We start from the raw sequence: 17,560 nt of genomic DNA on the forward strand, positions 1-17,560 counted from the left end.
TAAAAATGGGGAATTTCAACTACTGACTGAGAATGTGTCATCTCAGAATGGGATGCAGAGCAAAAATTTCTAGACACCATGAATGACTGCTTCTTGGAGCAGCTAGTCCTGGAATCCACAGGGGGAGAGGCAATTCTGGATTTAGTCTGAAGTGGAGCACAGGATCTGGTCCAACAGGTGAATATAGCTGAACCACTTGGTAATAATGTAATGAAATTAAACATCCTTGTAGAGGAAAAATACCACAGAAATTCACCACAATAATATTTAAACTCAAAAAGGGGAAATGCATAAAAATGAGAAGGCTAGATAAACAGAAATTAAAACCAACAGTCAAAAGAGTAAGATGCCTGAAAGCTATATGGGAAGTATGTAAAAGTAACATAAAAAGGCTCAAAATATATGTACATGCCAGATAAAAAGCAGCAAGAGGACCAAAAAACCCATACCACTATGGCTAAACAAAGGACAGTTACCTGTTCCATAACAGGCGTTCTTCGAGATGTGTTGCCCCTGTCTATTTCACAGTAGGTGTGTGTGCTCGCCACGTGCACCGGTGCCGGAAGTTTTTCCCTTAGCAGTACCCGTAGTGGGGGAGCATTGTTGTGAGCCCTAGAGTGGCACCCCTATATCGCACTATAAGGAGAGCTACAGCTCCCCACACCCTCATTTCCTTCTTGCCAGACAACTCCGACAGAGGGGAAGGAGGGTGGGACGTGGAGCACACCTGAGCAACACATCTCGGAGAAAAGACGGTTACTCACCTTGTAACTGGTGTTCTTCGAGATGTGTTGCTCATATCCATTCCAGGTAGGTGTACGCGCCGCGCGTGCACGTTTGCCGGAAACTTTTTACCCTAGCAACTCCAGTGGGCCGGCAGGTCGCCCCCTAGAGTGGCGCCACTATGGCACCTGATATATACCCCTGCCGGCCCGCCCGCTCCTCAGTTCCTTCTTGCCGAGTGGGGAAGGAGGGCGGGTGTGGAATGGATATGAGCAACACATCTCGAAGAACAACAGTTACAACGGTGAGTAACCGTCTTTTCTTCTTCGAGTGATTGCTCATATCCATTCCAGGTAGGTGAATCCCAAGCCTTACCTAGGCGGTGGGGTCGGAGTGAGAAGTCGCAGCCTGGAGCACTGCAGAGCCAAAGGCCGCATGATCTGTGGACTGCTGAACCAGGGCGTAATGGGAAGCGAATGTGTGGACCGATGACCAGATCGCCGCCCTACAAATCTCTTGGATTGGCATGCGGGCAAGGAAAGCCAGCGATGACGCCTGTGCTCTGGTGGAGTGAGCAGTCACACGGCCCGCCGGAACGTGGGCCAGGTCATAACAGGTCCTGATACAGGAAGTAACCCAGGAAGATATCCTCTGCGAGGAAATCGGTAGTCCCTTGATCCGGTCCGCTACCGCCACGAATAACTGGGGGGACTTGCGGAATGGTTTGGTCCTGTCCACATAAAATGCTAGCACCCGACGGACATCTAGCGAGTGGAGCTGTTGCTCCCTGCGGGACGAATGGGGCTTTGGGAAAAAGACGGGGAGGAAGATCTCCTGGTTAACGTGGAAAGCTGAGACCACCTTGGGAAGAAAGGCAGGGTGTGGTCTCAGCTGCACCTTGTCTTTATGGAAGACCGTATACGGGGGATCTACTGTGAGGGCCCGTAGTTCTGACACCCGTCTAGCTGAGGTGATGGCCACTAGGAAGGTGGTCTTCCATGAGAGATAGAGCAGGGAGCAAGTAGCTAACGGCTCAAATGGTGGACCCATGAGCCGAGTTAGGACCAGGTTGAGATCCCATGAAGGGGCAGGAGGGCGGATCTGTGGATAGAGACGTTCCAGTCCCTTCAGGAATCTCGCCACCATAGGGTGGGAGAAGACGGAACGTCCGTCCCCTCCAGGATGAAACATGGAGATAGCCGCTAGGTGGACCTGAAGGGATGACAACGCCAGACCCTGGGCCTTGAGGGACCAGATGTAGTCCAGAATAGTGGTGAGGGGAATCTCCATAGGGAGAAGACCTTTCTCCGAACACCAACAGGAGAAATGCTTCCACTTAGCCGAATAAGTAGCCCTGGTGGAAGGCTTTCTACTGCCCAGGAGAACCTCCTGAACCGGGGTAGAGCAGCGTAACTCGGAGCCTGTCAACCACGCAGGAGCCATGCCGTAAGGTGCAGAGATCGAAGGTCCGGGTGACAGAGCCTACCGTGGTCCTGGGTGATCAGGTCCGGATGTAGGGGCAGGGCAACCGGGTTGGCTACTGAGAGGTCCAGCAACATGGGGTACCAATGTTGTCTGGCCCACGCTGGAGCTATCAGAATCACACGAGCTCTGTCTCTGCACACCTTGAGGAGGACCCTGTGTATCAGCGGAACGGGAGGGAACGTGTAAAACAGGTGGGTCGCCCATGGGATCAGGAAGGCATCCGCTACAGACCCGGGCTCCCGACCCTGAAAGGAGCAGAAAGTTCGACATTTCCTGTTCTCCCTGGACGCGAAGAGGTCCATCCGGGGACAACCCCACCTCTGGAAGAGTGAGAGGGCGCCGTCTGGGCGGATGGACCACTCGTGCGAGCGGAAGGACCTGCTCAGTCGATCCGCTAGAGTGTTTTGTACTCCCGGGAGATAGGAGGCGGAAAGATGAACAGCATGGGCTATACAAAACTCCCAGAGACGCATCGCCTCGAGACATAGGGGAGAGGACCTGGTGCGGCCCTGCTTGTTGATGTAGAACATAGTCGTCGTGTTGTCGGTGAACACCGCGACACAACGACCTTGAAGGTGATGGACGAACGCTTGACAAGCAAGACGGACCGTTCTCAACTCCCGTATGTTGATATGGAGGTCCAGCTCCTGAGGGGTCCACAGGCCCTGAGTTCTTCAGGCGCCGCAGTGCGCCCCCCAGCCCAGATCTGAGGCATCCGTAGTCAGGGATGCCGAGGGCTGGGGCGGATGAAACGGGAGCCCCACACAGACTACGGACTGGTCCAGCTACCACCGAAGGGAGTCCAGTACCCTTTGGGGAATGGTGACAGCTGTGTCCAACGAATGTCTGGCCGGCCGGTAATGCGCGATGAGCCAAGATTGAAGAGGCCTCATGCGGAGTCGGGCATATGCTGTTACGAATGTACAGGCCGCCATATGTCCCAGGAAGGCCAGACATGTTCTTAGAGAGCACAGCGGGGCCACCTGCAAGCGCAGAATGATGGCCGACTGCGACTGGAACCTGGGCAAGGGTAGCAAGGCCCTGGCTAGGGTAGAGTCCAGAACGGCCCCGATGAACTCTATCCTCTGCGTGGGGAGCAGAGTAGACTTGTCCACGTTGATCACGAGGCCCAGGGCAGCAAAGAGGCTGCTGATCCTGCGGACGTGGTCACGGATCTGCAGCTCCGATGTGCCCCGGATCAGCCAGTCGTCAAGGTAGGGAAACATGTGAATGCGGCTGCGCCAAAGGTATGCGACGACGACTGCCATGCATTTCGTGAACACCCTCAGGGCCGTAGAGAGGCCAAACGGGAGGACCGCAAATTGATAATGTTGGCGGTTGACCACAAAGCGGAGGAAACGCCTGTGCTGGGGGAATATGGCGATATGGAAGTAAGCGTCCTGCATGTCGAGGGCGGCGTACCAGTCTCCGGGATCCAGGGATGGGATGATGGTTCCAAGGGATACCATACGGAACTTCAACTTTACCATATACTTGTTGAGTTCCCGCAGGTCGAGGATAGGCCTGAGGCCCCCCTTGGACTTGGGGATTAGAAAGTAATGGGAATAAAACCCCTTGCCCTTCTCGCTCTCTGGAACCTCCTCTATGGCTCCCTTGACGAGGAGCGTCTGCACCTCCTGACGGAGGAATTGCTCGTGAGAGGGGTCCCTGAAGAGGGACGAGGGTGGTGGGGGGGATGAAAACTGCAGGCGATAACCGGCCTGCACAGTGCGCAAGACCCAACGGTCCGATGTTATTTGGGTCCAAGCCGGGAGGAAAAATGAAAGACGGTTGGAAAACTGCGGGGAAGGATCCGGAGGGGAAACTGGTACTGCGCCCTCGGGCGCACCTTCAAAATGAAGGCTTGGGTCCAGGAGGGGCCTTGGCGGAGCCTTAGTTTTGCCCCATTTGGCCACCCGACTGTCTGCGTCAGTTGTTCCTGCCGCGGCGCCTAGTGAGGTCCTGCCACGGACGGAACTGAGGATACGGCCGATGCTGCTGTTGTTGGTTCTGCTGCCGGAATGGCCTGCGCTGTGTCGCAGGCGTATGCTTCCCCAAAGATCGTATTATGACCCTATTGTCCTTAAGGTCCTTTAGTCTGGGGTCTGTCTTATCAGAAAACTGGCCCTGGCATTCGAAGAGGAGGTCCTGGATAGTATGCTGGAGCTCTGGCGGAAGGCCAGAGACCTGAAGCCAGGAAATGCGGCGCATCGTAAGCCCCGAGGCAAGGGTCCGAGCGGCCGAGTCCGCAGCATCTAAGGAGGCTTGTAGCGAGGTCCTCGCTACCTTTTTGCCCTTATCCAGAATGGTGGTAAACTCCTGACGGACGTCCTGTGGTAACAGCTCTGCAAATTTTCCCGCCGCTACCCAAGAGTTAAAGGAGTAGCGGCTAAGGAGGGCCTGCTGGTTCGAGACCCTGAGCTGTAGCGGCCCCGCTGAATAGACCTTGCGGCCCAGGAGGTCCATCTGCCTCGCCTCCTTAGACTTGGGTGCCGGGGCCTCTTGACCGTCGCGCTCCCTGTCGTTCACCGACTGGACCACAAGGGAACAGGGTGTCGGGTGAACGTGCAGGTATTCATAGCCCTTCAAGGGAGCCATGTACTTCCTTTCCACTCCTCGAGCGGTCGGAGGGATGGAGGCCGGTGACTGCCAGATAGTAGCGGCGTTGGCCTGAATAGTCTTGATAAAAGGCAGGGCCACTCTGGTGGGCGCATCGGCGGAGAGGATGCTCACGACAGGGTTCTCGATTTCAGAGACCTCCTCTGCTTGAATGTCCAGGTTTTGTGCCACGCGTCGGAGGAGGTCCTGGTGTGCCCTAAGATCTAGAGGAGGAGGGCTGGAGAACGAGGTACCCGCCACTGCCTCATCCGGGGAAGACGACGAGGAAACCCCTGGCAACAGAGCGTCCATGGGGGGTTCTGTCTGGGGCTGCACCTCCATCTCTGGAGGGAGCTCTGGGTCCTGATGGCTGGACCTGTCTTCTGCTTCCGGGGAGGGAGGGGGTCTAGACACCGTTGCCTCTGGTGGCCTGCGTTCCGCCACAGGGCGGGGAGTGATATGTTGCGGACCCTGGGCTTGGCGGTATACCCATGGGGTCCAAAATCCCCACTGTTGAGGCCCTCGTTCCTGAGGTGGAGGGTCCTGAAACAGGGCCGAGTGTCTGTTCTGGCCCAGCGTGTAGGCACTCTCTGCCCGAGAGGACACGGATGGTTCCCTTGAAGGCCACGGAGGTGCTGAGTCAGTTTGATAGACCTCTCTATATGCCGACGCCGACGATCTTGGTGCCGAGGATCGGTACCGCGACCCGTACCGGTGCCGGGATTGGGACCGGGATCCGGATCAGGATCTGCCTCGAGGTCGGTGCCGAGAGCGGGACCACGATCTTCGTTCAGCGCGGTGCCGGGATGGCAGTGGGGACTGGGACCTGCCACCGACGCGGTGCCGGGAGGTCGACCGGGATCGGGACCTACCACCGCTCAGTGCCGGGAGGTCGACCGAGGAGCTGAAAGCCAAGGTGAACGGCTCCTAGAGTCTCGGTGCCGGTGGTAAGAGGAGCTAGACCGGGACCGTGCAGATGCTGATCGGCGCCGTGAGTGCGACCGGTACCACCGGGGAGAATGGTGCCGGCACTGCGAGCGGCGCCCCGAGCGCGAGCGTTCACGTCTCCGGGGCGATCGGTGCCTGGACTCCGGAGACAGCGCTCTCAGCATCAGTTTGCCTCTGGAGGTTACCCGTCCTGGGGGTGCCGTGGTCTGAGGCTGCGATGGCTCCGTGAGCGCTATCAAGTCCCGTGCCGAGGCAAAGGTCTCCGGCGTAGATGGGACTAACAGCTCGACCCCTGATCTCAAGGGGGAGCTAGGAGGGGCTGGACTCGACGGACCTTCCGGACCCGGAGTTGACAGCAGCCCTGCAGGCGGTGCCGCGGCCAAGGTAGGTGCCGGGCGTTCCACTCGAGCCTACCTAGATGGTATTGCAGACGTCAAGGGTCGTGAGTCTGCTCCCGGTGCCGGGGATGGACAGTGCCAGGGAGTCTTGCCGGTGCCGGCGCGGTCCGGTGCCGGAGTAGAAGTGGCCAGTTGTGCCGCCGGTACCAGAGTCAGTGCCGCTTCCATTAGGAGAGCGCGGAGTCTTTGATCCCTCTCCTTCTTTGTGCGAGGCTTAAAGGCCTTGCAGATACGACACTTCTCACTGATGTGCGATTCCCCCAGGCACTTGAGGCACGCGTCGTGGGGATCGCTAGTCGGCATGGGCTTCTTGCATGCCGAGCACTGCTTGAAGCCCGGCGAACCAGGCATGAGCCCGGTGCCGGGCGCCGGGAAGGGCAACAGCCCACCCGCGAACCAGTTATACAACTATATACAACTAACTAATATACTACTTTAAACTGTCTATACAACTATTTACAACTATGACTACGAACAGTGTACAGGAGAGCTAGGGACGTGGAGGACAGCAAGCTGCACTCCACAGTTCCAGCAACCGACACGGCGGTAAGAAGGAACTGAGGAGCGGGCGGGCCGGCGGGGTATATATCAAGTGCCATAGTGGCGCCACTCTAAGGGGCGACCTGCCGGCCCACTGGAGTTGCTAGGGTAAAAAGTTTCTGGCAGACGTGCACACGCCTACCTGGAATGGATATGAGCAATCACTAGAAGAAGAACAACAGTTATGGAACAGGTAACTGTCCTTTCTTCTTCGAGTGACTGCTCCTGTGTATTCCACAGTAGTGACTCCAAGCTATACCTGATGGAGGTTGGTAGGAGTTTAAATGTAACGTTTCAAGGGTTACCCGGGTGGAGCACTGCCCTACCAAACCCGGCGTCATCTCTCGTTTGGGAGACAATCGCATAGTGAGATGAAAAGGTGTGGACAGAGGACCACGTAGCAGCCCTATAGATGTCCTGAATAGGGACATGAGCCACATGGGCCACTGACGAGTCCTGGGCTGTCGAATGCACCTTCACAACAGGAGGCAGGGGAACCCCTGCCAGGTCGTAACAGGTGCGAATGCATGAGGTGATCCAGCGGGAGATCCGCTGGCTGGAGACCGGCCATCCCCTCATATGCTCGGCCAAGCCAATAAAAACCTGAGGGAACCTCCTAAACGACCTGGTTCTGTCCAGGTAAAAGGCCAGCGCTCAGCGCATGTCCAGTGTGTGCATACAACGTTCCTCACTGTAGGAATGGGGTTTAGGACAGAGGATCGGGAGGAAAATATCCTGATCCACGTGAAAAGCCGAGACTACCTTCGGCAAAAAAGCGGGTTGAGGGCAGAGCTGAACCTTGTCCTTATGGAAGACTGTATACGGTGGTTCAGAAGTCAGGGCCCTGAGCTCCGAGATCTGGAGGGCTGAGGTGATGGCAACTAGGAATGCCACCTTCCACAGCAGGTGGGACCACGAGAACGTGGTTAAAGGCTCAAAAGGAGGCCCTGTGAGGCAGGACAGCACCAGGTTCAGGTCCCAGAGCGGAACCGGGGGTCTGCGTATGGGAATGCCTGATCTAACCCTTTCAGAAGCCGGGCCGCCATGTGATGCGAGAACACAGACAGGCCCTGCACCATGGGGTGGGAGGCCGAAATGGCCACCAGGAGTTTTCAGGAAAACTGGATACCACTAAGGCTATAATGCTGCAGCCTAGGCTGCAGCACGTTCCAACTGCCTTCACTGGCGGCAAGAAGGAACTGAGGGTGGGGAGAGCGCGCAGCCCCCTTTATGGCGCGATATGTCGGCGCCACTCCAGGGATTGCAGCGGTGCTCCCCCAGTACGGATACTGCTAAGGGAAAAACTTCTGGCACCGGCGCATGTGGCGAGCATGCACACCTATAGTGGAATACACCTGAGCAATCACTCGAAGAACAGAGTAAAAGAGGCAGTTAGAGACAAAAGGACATCCTTCTAAAACCCAGAAGCCAATCATACTGAGGAAAATAGGAGCATAAACTCTGGCAAGTCAAAGGTAAAAGAATAATTACGCAGGCCAAAAAAGAATTTGAAGAGCAACTAGCAAAAGACACAAACTAACAGGAAATTTTTTTTTTAAGTACATCAGAAGAAGGAAGCTGCCAAACAAGCAGTGGGGCCGCCACTGGATGCTAATGGACCACTCAAGGAAGACAAGTGCATTCCAGAGAGATTAAAAAAATTCACTGCAGAGGATGTGAGGGAGATTCCCACATCTGAGCCATTCTTCTTAGGTGATAAATCTGAGGAAAAAGAACAGGAGTATTTGTGGCACCTTAGACACTAACACATTTATTTCAGCATGAGATTTCATGAGCTACAGCTCACTTCTTCGGATGCACAGACTGGAACACACAGACAGGAGATATTTATACATAGAGAACATGAAAAGGTGGAAGTATGCATACCAACAGGAAGAGTCTAATCAATTGAGGTGAGCTATCATCAGCAGGAGAAAAAAAACATTTGAAGTGATAATTAAGATGACCCATAGAAGGTGTGAGGAGAACTTAACATAGGGAAATAGATTCAATTAGTGTAATGATCCAACCATTCCCAGTCTCTGTTTAAACCTAAGTTAATTGTATCTAATTTTCATATTAATTCAAGTTCAGCACTCTCTCTTTGGAGTCTGTTTTTGAAGTATTATTGCTGCAAAATTGCCACCTTCAAGTCTGTCAGTGAGTGGTTAGAGAGGCTGAAGTGTTCTCCCACTGGTTTTTGAATGTTATGATTCCTGATGTCAGATTTGTGTCCATTTATTCTTTTGCGTAGAGACTGTCCAGTTTGGCCAATGTACATGGCAGAGGGGCATTGCTGGCACATGCTGGCATATATCACATTGGTAGATGTGCAGGTGAATGAGCCCTTGATGGTGTGGCTGATGTGATTAGGTCCTATGATGGTGTCACTTGAATAGATATGTGGACAGAGCTGGCATCGGGCTTTGCTGCAAGTATAGGTTCCTGGGTTAGTGTTTATGTTGTACGGTGTGCGGTTGCTGGTGAGTATTTGCTTCAGGTTGGGAGGCTGTCTATAAGCGAGGACTGGCCTGTCTCCCAAGATCTGAGAGAGTGAGGGATCATCTTTAAGGATAGGTTGTAGATCTTTGATGATGCACGGGAGAGGTTTGATTTGGGAGCTGTAGGTGATGGCGTTCTGTTATTTTCTTTGTTGGGCCTGTCCTGTAGTAGGTGGCTTCTGGGTACTCTTCTGGCTCTGTCAATCTGTTTTCTCACTTCAGCAGGTGGGTATTGTAGTTTTAAGAATGCTTGATAGAGATCTTGTAGGTGTTTATCTCTGTCTGAGGGATTAGAGCAAATACAGTTGTATCTTAGAGCTTGGCTGTAGACAATGGATCGTGTGATGTGTCCTAGATGGAAGCTGGAGGCATGTAGGTAAGTATAGAGGTCAGTGGGTTTCCGGTATAGGGTGGTGTTTATGTGATCATCGCTTATTAGCACAGTAGTGTCTAGGAAATGGACCACTTGTGTAGATTGGTCTAGGCTGAGGGTGATGGTGGGATGGAAATTGTTAAAATCACAGTGGAATTCCTCGAGGGCTTCTTTTCCACAAGTCCAGATGATGAAGATGTCATCAATGTAGCATAAGTAGAGTAGGGGCATTAGGGGACGAGACCTAAGGAAGCGTTTTTCTAAGTCAGCCATAAAGATGTTGGCATACTGTGGGGCCATGCGGGTACCCATAGCAGTGCCACTGACTTGAAGGTATATATTGTCCCCAAATGTGAAATAGTTGGGGGTGAGGACAAAGTCACAAAGTTCAGCCACCAGGTTAGCCGTGATATTATCAGGGATACTATTCCTGATGGCATGTAGTCCATTTTGTGTGGAATGTTGGTGTAGAGGGCTTCCACGTCCATAGTGGCCAGTATGGTATTTTCTGGAAGATCACCGATGGATTGTAGTTTCCTCAGGAAGTCAGTGGTGTCTCGAAGGTAGCTGGGAGTGTTGGTAGCGTAGGGCCTGAGGAGAGAGTCCACATAACCAGACAATCCTGCTGTTAAGGTGCCAATGCCTGAGATGATGGGGCGTCCAGGATTTCCAGGTTTATGGATCTTGAATAGCAAATAGAATACACCTGGTCGGGGTTCTAGGCATATGTCTGTATAAATCTGTTCCTGTGCTTTCTCAGGGAGTTTTCTGAGCAGATGGTGTAGTTTCTTTTGGTACACCTCAGTGGGATCAGAGGGTAATGGCCTGTAGAATGTGGAGTTAGAGAGCTGCCTAGCAGCCTCTTGTTCATATTCCGACGTATTCGTGATGACGACAGCACCTCCTTTGTCAACCTGTTTGATTGTGATGTCAGAGTTGTTCTTGAGGCTGTTGATGGTATTGTGTTCGGCATGGCTGAGGTTATGGGGCAAGTGATACCATGCAGAACACAATGCCATCAACAGCCTCAAGAACAACTCTGACATCACAATCAAAAAGGCTGACAAAGGAGACGACTAAGGGATGATATGATAGAGGGCTATAAAATCACAAATGGTGTGGAGAGAGTGAATAAAGAAGTGTTATTTACTCCTCCTCATAACACATGAACCTAGGGTCACCCACTGAAAGTAATAAAAAGGAGGGTTAAAATAAACATAAGGAAGTACTTCACACAATGCACAGTCAACCTGTGGAACCCATTGACAGGGGATGTTGTGAAGGTCAAAAGTACAAGTGGGTTAAAAAAAGAACTAGATAAGTTCATGGAGGATAGGTCCATTGGTGGCTATTAGCCAAGATGGTCAGGGATGCAACTGCATGTCCTGGGTGTCCCTAAAATTGCTAGAAACTGGGACTGAACAAGAGAGGATGGATCATTTGATAAAGTGCCTTGCTCTGTTCACTCTCTCTGAAGAACCTGGCACTGGCCACTGTCAGAGACAGGATACTGGACTAGATGGACCACTGGTCTGACCCAATATGTCCATTATTACTTTACATAATACTGTTTCTTAGCACCTTTAAGATGCTAGTTTAATGGTTTAGAAACAGTTAACAGGAATACACAAGCCACTGGAGTGTGGGATATTCTGATGCGGACTTCTCTCAATTTCTCCTATTGTCGGTGTTCCACTCTATATAAATAATTAAATATGGAGTGGGCCAGAGACAGCAAGGAAGAGTGAAGCTATGGTCTGGTGGTTAGGGCACTCAATCTGAGAGGTAGGAGAAACCCATTTTCAAGTCCCTTTACTGCAGAGGGCAAAACTGACCTAGGAGCTCCCACATCCTGGCTGAGTTCCCTAACCACTGGGCAAAGGATGACAGGGGAGGTCACCCAACCCCATTTTGTTAGGAGATAGGTGTGCATCCACCACTGTCCTTATGAGAAATGGCACAGATTCCTGACTCCAGCTGTGGATTCCAAGCAGAGATAGTCACCTAAGACCCAGTGAGGGGTGAGTGTTGGGACACATCTTCTCATCAGCATCTGTTATTGGCTAGCCTAGGTGACTCCTGCATAGTGTGCTGGCTTTTGTGGATCCCATACTCAGGAGCCTCTCTCTCCCCTGCATTGTACAGGGATCCCAGGTGCTTAACCCAGGGTTTGTGACCTCCACTGGGAGGCTAAGCGCCTGAAACTTAGGTGTTACAATTCCTAAATCCCTTTGCAGACCTGGACCTAAGGGTCCCCTTAATATCTAAAGTGTGAAATCTGATCTCCTCTGGGAGTGGGTGACATTTGGGGAAGATAATAGGCAAATTAATAGTCTGATGTAGGTAATGGATGAGGACATAATACCACCTTAATCTAATGGATGTCTGTATAGGGCAGGTCAACCACTAGTGCCTAGAACTTGCCTTAGCCCAGGGGTTCCAATTTTCAGGGACAGTAACAGAAAGAACACTTCCCTAGAGTCTTCAGCAGGGAGTTCATTAGTTTGGTTAATAGGAAAGCACCTGCTCATCCTCAAGTGGGAAACATCAGATAGTCTCTTTTGAGACATCTTGACAGTGGTCTGTATAGATTCAGAGGCTCCCTGTGTTGAAGCATGATATGTAGCCCTGGAGGGCAGATGACCTTCAAGACAGTTGAGTGAGAGAGAGCACAGATGCCCCAAGTACTAAAAATATCTTGCTCCATTTGGGGCAACAGCAGAATGTGAGCCTTGTTCTATTAGATTTCTTGATCACACGGAGGATCACTGAGTCTGGAGAACCATACAGATATTTGCTGCAGTCCAGTAAGAAGGCATCTGTTAGGCAACCAGATCTTCACCCTACCTGGGGCAACCCTGAAAGCACTCGGTGTTCTCCAGAGCAGGATCTCTTTGTAGAGGTGACCATCCATGGAAAGAGGAAAAATCTTTTGGAACTCTCAGCCCATGGAGAACAGCTTCCATAAGGATAAAGGAGAATAAATGGGCTGCAAAGGGGCCAAGATGGGCAGGCTCAATGACCCAGGATATTTCTCCTGAATCTATGCTTAAAAAAAAAATTACATTTTCAGCCCTTATGGTTGTGAAAATAACCTGGAAAGTGTCAAACAAATGCAGTGTTTTCCCCTAATCTATAGCCACCCTGAAATAGAAGCCCCCAGAGCAGAGTCTCCCCCCTCATCCCAATGGATCATTATCTCTGAAGCAGGGGTAGGCAACCTATGGCACATGTGCCGAAGGCAGCACTCAAGTTGATTTGCAGTGGCACTCACACTGCCCAGGTCCTGGCCACTGGTCCGGGGGACTCCGCATTTTAATTTAATTTTAAATAAAGCTTCTTAAACATTTTAAAAACCTTACTTTATATACAACAATAGTTTAGTTATATATTACAGACTTATAGAAAGAGACCTTCTAAAATTGTTAAAATGTATTACTGGCACGTGAAACCTTAAATTAGAGTGAATAAATGAAGACTCGGCACAGCACTTCTGAAAGGTTGCTGACCCCTGCTCTAAAGCCTAATAGCATCAACACTAATAATCAAAAAGCAGAGAGATGATCAGATTATAATGATTTGCACAGCCTGATACTGACCTTGCATTTTGGTGCTATGAATATGTGCTGTCTGGCTGTGAACCCAATCTGAAACAGTCTCAGAAGTAGGGGGAGGGCTAGCTCAGTGGTTTGAGCATTGGCCTGCTAAACCTAGGGTTGTGAGTTCAATCCTTGAAGGGGCCACTGAGGGAGCTGGGGTAAAATCAGTACTTGGTCCTGCTAGTGAAGGCAGGGGGCTGGACTCAATGACCTTTCAAAGTCCCTTCTAGTTCTAGGAGACTGGTATATCTCCAATGATTACTTACACTTCTACTTTTCTAAATTGCCAGCAGGAGCCTAACAGCCAAAAGGGGAGGAGCAGAGCATAAGGGACAGCCGAGGCACAGCCAGGCCTTGGAAGCCCAGCAGAGTACTTGGTTGTATCTGGATCTCACTGCAGGGGAGCTAAGACCCAAGGACACTGCAAAGCAAGCATTCTGAACATCTGTATGGTCTGCGGTGAGCTCACTCTCTCTCTTGAGAGAGAGAGAGAGAGAGAGGACAGAACATGGTTTGTGGGTGGAGCCTGGACGAGTACTGCTCTGTTTTCCCCCACAATTCAGGTAGTGATGTCCCATGAAAATGTTCAAGGACATGATGATACCAGACACCTCTGTGTTCTTGGGGAACCAGGGTGCAGTATCCAGCCTGACTCATGAAAGACTCCTCCCCCTCACCCCCCAGCCTCTGCTTAAACCAAAACCCATCAGAGAAAAGAACTTGCAGAGAGCAGTGATGGGCATTAGGAGACACACCTAGACCCCTCATGACAAAGGTGACAAGATTAAGACATTCCCATTAGCATACAGAATGGAGAGCAGAGATAACTCCCCTAAAAGATGGGACAGGAAGACATCTCAATTTGCATACAGAATGGAGAACCAAGAACCACACTGAATTCTCGGACCAGAAAAAGCAGGGAAACACTGCATCATGGGAATCTCTGCTCCAGATGCTAATGAACCTAGGTCTGCACACACCCAGCTCAGCAATTATCAGACCAATTCTAGTAATGAATCCTTAATTGATATCCAAATAGTGAAGCTGCCTAGTTGCATTGTGAGCTCCCTGGAAGAAAACACCACCCATAGCCAAGAGTGATCAGCTCCTTTTGCCTAGTCTAAAGAAAACCCTTGAGTTATCAGCCTTACCTATAAACAAATCTATTGGTCTCCCTTGAACAACTGTATTTTCTCTACAAAAATCCCCACTCACCCTCCAGTGAGGGTTCTGATGCTCAGATCCAAACTCTGCATCAGCTCCACTAGGACTCCATACTGTCCTGACTGATCGTGCTGGGGACTCTGCCTGCCTCCTGCCCTCAGGACCCTCAGCTATCAGCATCATCTGGGAACCCCGACCAGTCCAAGCTTCAGGGGGTGGTGAGATCCCCTTCTCTCTCTCTCTCTCTTTTCATTTTTCCTTTCTACCTTAGGTATTAACCTGTAATAATGTAGGTTATGTTGGTTTAGCCTCCTTGTGTAGCTATCACCTGTATTCAATAAATAACTTGTATGGTTAAGCTGGTTGCTTCTCGCTCTCTGGCTGAACCTCACTCTTTTGTGTTTTTAGCTCCCCCCATTCACTCTGCAGCAACGCTTCTGTTACCTAAGCTAGAGATCCCTGCAGTGCCCAAAATAGTGTGGGGTTTGCTCATCAGGTAGGTTACTGCCAGCACAATTGTGTTGTGAAGGTGGGGATAGGGACGTGCTGAATCTGGGACACATGAGGGTAACAGCTTGAAAGTGCTGCTTGGCCCAGTCCGTGGAGCCCAGGGGCAGATAAGGGGGTGCAGTTTGAAAGTGCTGCTTCGTCCAGCCCAGTGAGTCCAGGGACATGTAAGGGGTCAGCTTGACAGTGCTGATTGACCTGGTCTGCTCAGACTTGCTCTGTTAATGAATGTGTGTGTGTGTGTGTGCTCATCCGGTTCTTGGGCTGGAGAAACCCAGCCCTAGGGAACCTAGGTCCTGCAGGATAGCTCCATTGGGAGGGGACTGGTAAAAGGGAGAAGCAGAGCTCCATACGAACACACAAGTGACACAAGCAGTACACTGACAGAATTACAGAATCCCCTTCCCCAGAAAAGTAATCCAAATAAATGAGCATATCCCAAGGTAATGGGCAAATCTGGTACCAATGGGAGTTTAAACACCATTTGAGAGGCTTGTACCAAAGTCCCTGATACTGAAGGTGGATGCCAGGAAGGCCAAGCTTGATGCATAGGGTACGAAGTGTCCTTGGGGGGAGCCGCAGACTCCATCCTGGATAGCAGTGAGGCTGACTCCAAAAACCTCCTGTCCTAGATCCACAAGTTCTGTGCTGTGCCCTGGCTTTTAAATGCTCCCTTGGAGGTACCTATTATTGCATCAGACCCCCAAGGGATCCCACTGTTCTTTACGGACAGCCACACAGCCCAGCCAGTCCATCTGAGCCAGACTCCAGCTCCGACCTTCTTCAGGGATCAGTGCACCTCAGCAAGTGTTTGCAGTGATGTCAGACAGCCTTTTCAAAGCACAATAAGGTTTATTAGCCAACAGGAAAGGACAGTTATCTGTTCCGTAGCTGGCGTTCTTCAAGATGTGTTGCTCACGTTTATTTCACAGTAGGTGTGCGTGCTCGCCACGTGCACCGGTGCAGGAAGTTTTTCCCTTAGCAGTACCCGTAGTGGGGGAGCACCGCTGTGAGCCCTAGAGTGGCACCTCTATATCGCACTATAAGGGGAGCTGCGCGCTCCCCACACCCTCCGTTCCTTCTTGCCAGACAACTCCGACAGAGGGGAAGGAGGGCGGGATGTGGAATACACCCGAGCAACACATCTCGAAGAACGCCAGATGAAACGTGGCCAGGCTGGGATGGAGGAGGCATCCCCCCTCCTGGGAGAGGAGATCTGGCCGACACGGCAGCCTGCGCGGGGGGGCCGCGAGAAGCTGCCGGAGGGTTCCATACCAATATTGCTGGGCCCAATCCAGGGCTATGAGGATAACCCTCGACTTGTCTGCCTTCACGTTCTGTAAGACCTTGCAGAAATGGCAGAAAGGCATAGAACAGGCACAGAACAGGTGGACCGACCACCGAATCAGGAAAGCGTCCGAGATCGCCTCCCTGCCCACCCTGGAGACGATTCTGGGCGGTAGTAAAGAGATCTACCTGGGGAGCTCCCCACTCTCAGAAGAGCTGCCAGGTGACCTCCCAGTGCAGTGACCACTCGTATTGGTGGGAGAAAACCCTGCTGAGGTGATCGGCTCACGTATTGTGAGTGCCGGGTAGGTGAAAAGCCCTCAGAGAGATATCGTGGGCTATGCAGAATCCCCATAGGTCCAGGGCTTCCTGGCACAAGGCCGAGGAGCGTGTGCCCTCTTGCCTGTTGATGTAATACATCGTGGCCATATTGTTCGTGAGGACGCTGACATCTTTTCCCGTAGGTGTGGGCTGAAAGCTATGCACGCCAGGCGTACTGCCCTGAGTTCCCTGACGTTTATGTGCAGGGACAATTCCGAGGTCGACTATCTGCCCTGGGTTTGGAAGCTCCTCATATGGGTCCCCACCCCAGGTCCGAGGCGTCCGACACCAGATCTAGTGAGGGAGAAGTCTCTTGGAAGTGAATCCCTTGTAACATGTTGCTCAGGAGGGACCACCATTGCAGGTCGGCTACTACGTTGGGAGGTAACGTGACCACCTTGTCCAGGTCGTCCCTGGCCTGGGAATATTAGGAGGCCAGCCAGAGTTGGAGGGACCTCATTCTGAGTCTGGCATGTCGCACCACGGAGGTGCATGCTGCCATGTGGCCTAATATTTGAAGGCACACCCTTGCCGTCATCACGGGGAAGGCCCTGACTGAAGCTATGAGACTTCTGAGTGTCTCAAACCTGTCCCAGGGGAGAGAGGCTGTGGCCACCACTGAGTTTAATAGCGTCCCTATGAAGTGTATGTGCTGAACCGGCACTAACGTGGACTTGTCCTCTTTCACCACTAGGCCTAGACTCTCACAAGTGGCCTGCAGAAATTCCATCTGGGCTTGCACCTGGGACCGGGACTTGCCCTTGAGCAGCCAGTCATCCAGGTAGGGAAAAAATTGCAGCCTGTTCCTCCTGAGGTGGGCTGCCCATACCGCCATGCATTTGGTAAAAACCCTGGGGGCCGTGGAGAGGCCAAAGGGAAGGACCGTAAACTGGTAATGGTCCTGTCCTACCCAGAAGTGGAGGAAGCGCCTGTGACCCTCGAAAATATGGATGTGGAAATACGCATCCTGGAGGTCCAGGGCTGAGAACCAATCCCCTGGGTCTAGGGACGGGATAATAGAGGCTAGGGAAACCATATGGAACTTGTAATGGACCATAAATTGGTTGAGGTTCCGCAGGTCGAGGATGGGCCTGAGTCTGCCTTTTGCCTTTGGAA

The 17,560-nt window shown here is 51.9% G+C and overlaps 1 protein-coding gene across 1 annotated transcript in view; it reads right to left on the reverse strand.

Moving 5' to 3' along the window:
* SHANK3 (SH3 and multiple ankyrin repeat domains 3) overlaps positions 1-17,560 on the reverse strand; it is a 727,758-nt gene that overhangs the window by 342,718 nt on the left and 367,480 nt on the right. The window lies entirely within an intron of this gene.

Source organism: Gopherus evgoodei, chromosome 1 (genome assembly GCF_007399415.2).
Source record: "Gopherus evgoodei ecotype Sinaloan lineage chromosome 1, rGopEvg1_v1.p, whole genome shotgun sequence".
Lineage (NCBI taxonomy): Eukaryota > Metazoa > Chordata > Testudines > Testudinidae > Gopherus > Gopherus evgoodei.